Raw genomic sequence first — 9,418 nt, 5'->3', positions numbered from 1 at the left:
ATACCAAAATAAACTCAAAAAGAATTAAAGACTTAAATGTAAGACCCAAAACTATGAAACTAATAGAAAAAACTAGAGAAAAATCTCCATTACATAAAAAAAAAAAAAAAAAAAAAGAAAAAAAAAAAAAGCACAGTCAACGCTAGCAAAAGTAGATAAATGGGATTACATCAAACTAAAAAGCTTCCTCACAACAAAGGAAACAATCAACAGAATAAAGAGACAACCTACTAAATAGGGAAAATACTTGCAAACTATACATTTAATAAGGGGTTAATATACATAATATAGAAGGAACTGAAACAACTCAATAGCAAAAGAATAAATAACTCAATTAAAAACTGGACAAAGGACTTGAATAGGCATTTCTCAGAAGACAACATTCAAGTAGCAATCAGGTACATGAAAAATAATGTTCAACATCATTGATCATCAGGAAAATGCAAATACAAACCACAGTGAGATATGACCAAGCACCTGTTAGAATGGCTATGACCAAATACAAGAGCTAAGTGTTAGCAAGGAAGTAAAGAAAAGGAAACATTTGCCCATTGTTGGTGGGAATGTACAGCCATTATGGAAACAATATGGACCTTTCTCAAAAAATTAAATATAGGACCATCACATGATCCAGCATTCCCACTATTGGGTATACATCCAAAGGAAATGAAATCAGTCTGTTGAAGCAATATTTGCACTGCTGTTTGTTTTAGTATTATTCACAATAACCAAGATATAGAGTCAACCTAAGTGTCTATCAACAGATTAATGAAAAAAGAAAAGATTTATATGTATACACTGGAATACTATTCAGCTATCAAAAGAAGGACAGTCTGGATAAACCTAAAGGACATTATGCTAAGGGAAATAAGCCAGGCACAGAAAGACAAATACTGCATTATCTAATTCATATGTGGAATCTAAAAAAAGTTAATCTCACAGAAGTAGAGAACAGGAGAGTGATACCAGGGACTGGGTTGGTAGGGGTGGTTGTTGGGGAAATGTTGGCCAATGGATACAAAATTCCAGTTAGAGAAGAGAAAAAAGTTCAGAAGATCTATTGTACAACGTAGTAATGTAGTTAATAATATAGTGTATTATTAAAAAATGCTTAGAGTGGACATAAAGTGTTCCCACCACAAAAATGGTATCTATGTGAGGTAATGCATACGTTAATTATATAGATTGAATCATTCCACAATGTATATTGATACTCCAAAATATCATGTTATACACAGTGAACAGACATTCTTTTGTCTGTCAATTTAAGAAAAAATAATGTTCGCAATGTAAAATTGATTATGTAATAGCATTATAATCAGTTGAGAATAGCAACATATAATTATTTCATACACACATACACACTCCATGTGCACATTCAGGGAAAATTAAATTTGAAATTCAGATTCAATTTTCCTTGTATCATGGTTGCATCTCGAACTTCTGTATAGGTAAAGTTTAGTGAAAGACTTTTGTCCAGGAGTATTTGTGTGGTGGGAATGGGTAGGGGTGTGTGTGTTTGTGTATTTCTGCTTTTTGCAAAAGCAGAGTAGGCAGCTCACTTTAAAGCTGGGTTTTCCTAGGAAGTACACTGATTTTGATTAAATTTTATGTTTATTGAGCGGTGGCTGAGTTTGACAATCTCTCAAAACACCTTCATGCTTTTTCTAGTGTAAACAACATTAGCACAAAAAACACTTTTCTTAATCTCAGTAAAACGTAATCTTAGCAAGAACTCTGAAGGTTGGAAACTATACAATGTACTGAACTTGTCAGAAGCACTGGGGGAAAAAAGAAAAATCAACTATGTTAAAGAAAAACTGAGGTGTATTACACAAATATGCCTCTGTTTCTGTAGCTTGTGTGTGTGTGTGTGTGTGTGTGTGTGTGTGTGTGCGCGCGCGCGCGCACCTGTATATGCTTTCTTTTTACATAGCATGCATATGGTCATTCCGTACCATCATTTTTTTCAGTAGATTATTGTTTTCAAACTATTAGCTTTTAATACCACAGCTGTCCTCAGCATCTGATAATCAAAGCTTCTATGATTCTCATCTTACTTCCTCAGCAAAATTTTCCTTTGTTACCAATAGTACCAGGATGTGCTATACCAGGTATGTCATAATATATGCCTAATTAGAATGATGTAAAATGCTGTAATGCCTATGTAGAGAAGAGTAATTTTCTGCCAAATATGATAACATAGATATAAAATATAAGTGGTGTGAAGACAGAAAATTGATGCATACATTTTTGGGAAAGACGTGAATAAGTATAATCATGCCCAGTCACTGAAACAACACTGGACTTCAGTTGCTAAAACTAGAAAAGAAAATAAATCCAAAGACCAAACTAAATTTTGTGTATGTGCTTTTTATATTGTACCTACGTTTTTGACAGAATCTGAATTTCTCCCTGCCCACCCTGTCCAACATAAGCATCATTTTTTTTTTTCTTGGAAAAGCTACTTCTTTTCCCACTGTTTAACACCTTCATATTTAATATCCTTAAAAAATTGTTATAATTAATTCTGTCAGGAAATGTATACTGCATATTAATCCATCTCTCTCAAATATTTTTAGTAACCATGAAACTTAACCTTCTTTTCTACTAACTTACAGGTTCCCTTCCTCTTCTGAAATTCTGTAAGCATAAGGGTTTACAATGCATCAAGCATTTAAAGATTTGGGAATGGTTAATTATTAAAAATTCCCTTTTGAATTGGATGGCACTCTTAGAGGCCAGGTGGAGGAATCCAAATGTTTTTCATCACTAAAATGAAAGTGGTAAGTATATTAATCAATGTTTTTGGTGAGATTTACTTATGTAAATCACAATGTATGGCAACGCATTCAAAATCTGTTTAAAATACTGCTTTGAAAGCATTTCAATACATTTGTTTTTTAAAATTTGCCACTTTACATAAAAATTATTTGACAATTTTCAATGCTATCTCAATCTCACAAAGTGAGGAAGACACGCATATTCTTTGTTTTTTGAATTAAAAATAATACCTGAATAGTCTAAATTTTTTTGCATCAGATTAAAATGTAACTTGTCAACTTTCTTGCTAAATTAGTAGGACCTTGTTTTGTGAGGGTGGGCAAAGCAAGGCAAAAAAATAGTAAAAATATAATTCCCATTTTTAATAACACAGTGATGTATTGCAATTGCAGTAACATAACTATATATATATTTTTTCTTTTTCTGAAAGTGACCCAAATAGTTCCATTACCACTGTGAAAAAGTCATTCAACCATTGTGGTTAGAGAAGTTTACTTTAACAATTTCCATGCTTAAGGCCTCTCACTAAACAATAATTCTGTGGTGGTGACTTTTTGGTGTGTCTAATTGTCCACAAAATCATACTGAAAACTGGCATTTCATGTAATTTAGAACCAAGTATTTAAAATAGAATAAGAAATATTTACAAAGCTGATTATTTCATAAAAATAGGGATCTCTCAAATGTCAAAGACATATATATGATATTAAATATAGGTTTATATATAGGATAATAAAAACTGTGGTTAAAAAGACAAAAAATAGAATACAATTCCCATAAAACATAATTGGAAATAAAATTTAATGTCACAGATTAATTTTTTAACCATCAGCTTTTATCAATTTATTGTTTAAGCATTTCCTAATGAAGGCAAACAGCAGTAGCAAAACTTTCTAAATTTTCCTAATATTCTAAAATATTAAATATTAATTACCATAGCGATAAAGTAATTATCCTGTATACACAGGTTGGTATCTAGGTTTTAGATGTGTGACATTAACAAAGAACTCTGGATTTTAAACCTATATGTTTTTTTCTGAGGTAGACAAAAAAAGGCATCCTCACTGCAAGCCTTTCTCAAAATTAGTGTAACCCTCAGAACAGCCTGAGTTTTATCTGGCCTCAGAGAATGTTTACAAAAACTGACGAAATTTCATCATTACGGCACTCAATGATTGAAGCCAACATATCCAATAAACCTCTATTGAACTTTGTGCTGAGGTTGTGAGCATGATGCAGAGATAATTTGGAGTGGGGCGGTAGTATTTTGTTTTGTCCATAATGAGTTTTTGGTTTAAAAAAAAATTGTACGCATATAACATAATGAGACTGATTTTCTTTTTCTTTTTCTTTTTTCTGGTCTCAGAAAGCTTATAAAACTGCTTATAGGTGAGGGCGAGAAGCGGCCGCCGCCGGCCTCCCGCGCCGGGCAGTCGGAGGCTGACTTGCCAGTGGCCGCCCCCTTCTTCCTGCTCTACCCAGGAGGTGGAGAAGCTGGCTTCGGAGTGCGCCCGCCGCTGAGCAGCAGCGCTCCAGGGGGACCCTGCTGTCGCCGGCTCCCGGCTACCCTTGCTGCTGCTGAGCAGCGGCGCTGCGGCGGCAGCGGGAGCACCATCCTAATTATCTCGTGGCTAAGGAACACATGAACCTCATGAACACGGCCAAGCTGAGTATCAAGGGCTTGGTTGAATCAGCTCTGAACCTGGAGAGGACTCTTGACTCTGACTATGCACCTCTTCAGCAATTCTTTGTAGTGATGGAGCACTCTCTGAAACAGGGCTTGAAAACTTAAAAAAAAAAAAAAAGAAAAAAGAAAAAAAAGAAAAAAACTTTTCTTTGACAAAATAAAGCCTTCTGGGGGGATCTAGAACTGGTAGAAAAGCCTGTTCCAGGAGCCGCAGAGATAACAGCAAGTGTTAAAAATCTTCCAGGACTGAAGACGCCAGTAGGTAGAGGAAGAGCTTGGCTTTGTTTGGCATTAATGCAAAAGAAACTTTCAAATATATGAAAGCTTTGATCAATAAGAAATAACTTCTCAGTGAATTCTACGAACCCAGTGCCCTTATGATGGAAGAAGAAGGAGCCATAATTGATGGTCTGTTGGTGGGTCTGAATGTCATTGATGCCAATTTCAGTGTGAAAGGGGAAGACTTGGACTCTCAGGTTGGAGTTATACACTTTTCAATGTATTTCAAGAACAGAAACAGCAGTAAAAGTAGTGAAGGAGACAGTCAGATTACTGCGATTCTGGACCAGAAGAACTTTGTACAAGAACTGAACAGGCATTTGAATGCTACTGTAAACAACCTTCAGGCAAAAGTAGATGCATTAGAAAAATCCAACACTAAACTGACAGAGGAGCTTGAGGTTGCAAACAGCAGGATTACTACCTTACAAGAACAAATGTAATGAGTTAAAGAGGAAAGTTCCTATATACTGGAATCCAGTTGGAAGGGTCCCAAGCAAGACAGAATTGCAGAAGGGCAAGCACCAAGTGAAGCAAGAAACCATTTAAAAGAAGAGACACAATTACCATTGGATGTTGAAAAAGAACTGGAGATACAGATCAGCATGAGGCAGGAGATATGAAGATGCTACAGAAGGATGTCTGTGAGAAGCAGGATGCCCTGGTATCCCTTCAGCAGCAGCTAGATGCTCTCAGGCCCCTCAGGCACGAACTTGCCTTTAAGCTGCAGAGTTCAGACTTAGGAGTAAAACAGAAAAGTGAACTAAACAGTAGCTTGGAACAGAAGACTAATCAGATGACTGCTATCATTAAACAACTTGAACAAAAATGGCATCAGGCTGAGCGAAACTGTCAGTCTGCTGAGTTGAACAACCGGCTCTTCAAACAGGACTTTGAAGACAAAATCAACAGTCTGCAGCTCGAAGTCGAGGAGCTCACCAGGCAGTGGAACCAGCCTGAGTAAGAACTAAATCAGGAAAACGAAAGAAGATTATGAAACAACAGGAACATCCCAGGAAAGGGTTCCCAGAAGCCAGAATCCAAGATGGATGGGAAGCACAAAATGCAAAAGGAAAATGTTAAACTAAAAATGCCTCTGGAAGAAAGTCACAGACTGCAACCCCACCCTATGGATGAACAGGATCAGCTGCTGCTCGCTGAGAAACCACAGGTGTGTCAGCTACGCCAGGAAGATGTCAGAGGAACTGCAGAGGAACCTTCTGTCATGCCTGTTCGACAAATGAACTGCCTCTTCCTTCAACTATGTAGCCTGAGCGAGTTTGCAATCCCTGTCATGAGCATCTGATGAAGTAATATTCCACCAGCCCATCATAAGACTGGAGGCCAAGACCTGGACCAAAACGTTTATGCAGGTTTATCTGTACCTGTGTTTTAGGTGTCAGGATCTCCTAGAGCCAGTCCTTAGAGTCAACTAAAGAGTTGATAGGAATTAACTAGATACAGGGAGAAAAGGCAGTGTTTGGGGTTACTGGAAATTTTGCTTGTTTTCCCTAATAATTGTATGAAGAAAAGTGAACTCACTTGAGTCCTTCTCTTCTAAATCTAAACAACCTGACATTGAAGGTTTGCTTTATAGATTTCTTTGGAAGGGCAATTCATTTTTATGATTAGTGATAATAATACTGGGGTGGATGTAATAGGAGAGAGATAAGATAAGAATAAATCAGATAAGAATAAAAAGGTAAACGATCATCTTCTATAATATTTGCAGATTCAAGGGAGAGAGATAGATGCTGAGATCAAAATGACAGTTGTGACATATTTTCCCAGGTGCTGTTAGACATAAACATTGTTTCCTCTTTGCCCCAACTAACTACCTCTTTTTTTCTTTTTCTTTTTCTTTTTTGTTATTTAATTTATCCTTTTTTTCTTTTCTTTTTTTTTCTTTTCTTTCTTTTTCTCTTTTCTTTTCTTTTTTCTTTTAAATTATACTTTAAGTTCTAGGGTACATGTGCACAACGTGCAGGTTTGTTACATATGTATACATGTGCCATGTTGGTGTGCTGCACCCATTAACTCGTCATTTACATTAGGTGTATCTCCTAATGCTATCCCTCCCTGCTGCCCTGTCCCCACAATAGGACCCGGTGTGTGATGTTCCCCTTCCTGTGTCCAAGTGATCTCATTGTTCAATTCCCACCTATGAGTGAGAACATGCAGTATTTGGTTTTCTGTTCTTGCGATAGTTTGCTGAGAATGACGGTTTCCAGCTGCATCCATGTCCCTACAAAGGACACAAACTCATCCTTTTTTATGGCTGCATAGTATTCCACAGTGTATATGTGCCACATTTTCTTAATCCAGTCTGTCACTGATGGACATCTGGGTTGATTCCAAGTCTTTGCTATTGTGAATAGTGCCACAATAAACATACGTGTGCATGTGTCTTTATAGCAGCATGATTTATAATTCTTTGGGTGTATACCCAGTAATGGGATGGCTGGGTCAAATGATATTTCTAGTTCTAGATCCTTGAGGAATCGCCACACTGTTTTCCACATGGTTGAACTAGTTTACAATCCCACCAACAGTGTAAAAGTGTTCCTATTTCTCCACATCCTCTCCAGCACCTGTTGTTTCCTGATTTTTTAATGATTGTCATTCTAACTGGTGTGAGACGGTATCTCACAGTGGTTTTGATTTGCATTTCTCTGATGGCCAGTGATGATTAGCATTTTTTCATGTATCTGTTGGCTGTATGAATGTCTTCTTTTGAGAAGTGTCTGTTCATATCCTTTGCCCACTTTTTGATGGAGTTGTTTGTTTTTTCTTGTAAATTTGATTGAGTTCTTTGTAGGTTCTGGATATTAGTCCTTTGTCAGATGAGTAGATTGCAAAAATTTTCTCCCATTCTGTAGGTTGCCTGTTCACTCTGATGGTAGTTTCCTTTGCTGTGCAGAAATTCTTTAGTTTAATTAGATCCCATTTGTCAATTTTGGCTTTTGTTGCCGTTGCTTTTGGTGTTTTAGACATGAAGTCCCTGCCCATGCCTATGTCCTGAATGGTATTACCTAAGTTTTCTTCTAGGGATTTTATGGCTAACTACCTCTTTAAAGTATCTCTACCAAACTGTGAACCCAATCTCAGGGAAAAGAAATTCAAGAGTAATATAAATTCTGAATGTATTGAAAACAATATTATAATATAATTTGAGGACCAGAATCTTCTGGTCTTTATCTACAAGGGTTTTAATTATCAAAACAAAGAACATTTGTTTTTCTACTTAATGACTTCAAAGTAATTAACTGCCCCTTTCAGAATCTCCTTCCACAAGACAAGCCGACTCTTCCCCCTTCCCTCTGTCCTCTCCAAGTCATAATGGAAATTGTAAGGAGTTTTAAAAACAGCGTTTGGATTTTGCAAACAGAATCTTGATTAAAGCAAAGTCAAACATAGAGTCAAACAAGTTTAATTTGTTTTCCTGAGATAGGGTCTTGCTTTGTTGCCCAAGCTGGAGTGCAGTGTACAATCACAGCTCACTGAAACCCTGACCTCCCAGGCCTCAAGCAATCCTCCTACCTCAGCCTCCCAAGTAGCTGGGGCTGGCTCTTTTTTTTTTTTTTTTTTTGCAATGGGGTCTCATTGGTTGCTCAGGCTGGTCTCAAACTCCTAGGCTCAAGCAGCCCTCCTGAAAGTGCTGGGATTACAGGCATGAGCCACCACATGTGGCCAAGTTTAATTTGTTGATGACTGAGAACAGTTAGCTCAGAATACTTACTATATTGTTTTATGAATAAAGAATTCCTTATTCTGAGTCACAAATCAGAGCTGATAGATGCTTTCTTGGAAAGGGCAATACAGTCATCCCTTGGTATCCATCGGGGATTGGTTCCAGGAACCCCACTGGATATCAAAATCCATGGGTGCTCAAGTCCCATTATATAAAATGGGTTATATGGTATTTGCATATAACCTACATACATCCTCCTGTGTACTTTAAATTATCTGAAGATTACTTATACCTAAGAAAATACCTACACATCACTTCATTTGCATGGATTCAACATAGTGCTTGGTGTTTGGCAAATTTCAGTTTTGCTTTTTTGGAACTTTGTGGAATTTTTTTCTGAATATTTTTTATTGGCAGTTCTACATGGATGTAGAACTCATGGATATGGAGGGCTGACTGCACTCATACAACTTTGAGCGGCAAACTCTTTGGGAGAAAAGAGGGAATTGTATTGAGCAAGAGAAGAAAAAAACATTATGTACTATTTTGATTCTGTTACATGTTTCTATATATTGTTTGATTCTAATCAAGACCTTAGAAGAAATGATTCTGTGACTGGTTTAGAATTCTGGGGTGGAAACATCCTGAAACCATGATATTTAATAAATTCTGTCTTCTGGAAACGTTTACAGACTGGGAAAGAGTTGTTATTCCAAAAGTCAGCCTGTTACTTGGTGAAGCCCTCATATAGGATTATTTTAAATGTCTGCGTCGTCATTGTCTGCTCTAAGACCTTTATGATACAATCATAAACACTTACATTGTTTGGCATTAAATTAAGAGTTCTAGGGAAAAATAAAATCAAATAATTATTAAAAATCCTGCCTTTAAACTTATAGAGGAGTTTCCAATATATTGGACCTAGACAACTTGATGAGGTCAGCATATATATATATATTGTTGACAACTTTGAAGGG

At 36.7% G+C, this 9,418-nt stretch overlaps 1 pseudogene; it reads left to right on the top strand.

Annotated features, from left to right (window-relative positions):
• Positions 1 to 2,100: 2,100 nt before the first annotated feature.
• Positions 2,101 to 6,085, top strand: LOC105545957 (annotated as a pseudogene).
• The last annotated feature ends 3,333 nt before the right edge of the window (positions 6,086 to 9,418 follow it).

Source organism: Mandrillus leucophaeus, unplaced genomic scaffold (genome assembly GCF_000951045.1).
Source record: "Mandrillus leucophaeus isolate KB7577 unplaced genomic scaffold, Mleu.le_1.0 Scaffold344, whole genome shotgun sequence".
Lineage (NCBI taxonomy): Eukaryota > Metazoa > Chordata > Mammalia > Primates > Cercopithecidae > Mandrillus > Mandrillus leucophaeus.
The sequence above is the reverse complement of the archived record's forward strand: the minus strand, read 5'-3'. Positions and strand labels throughout refer to the sequence as shown.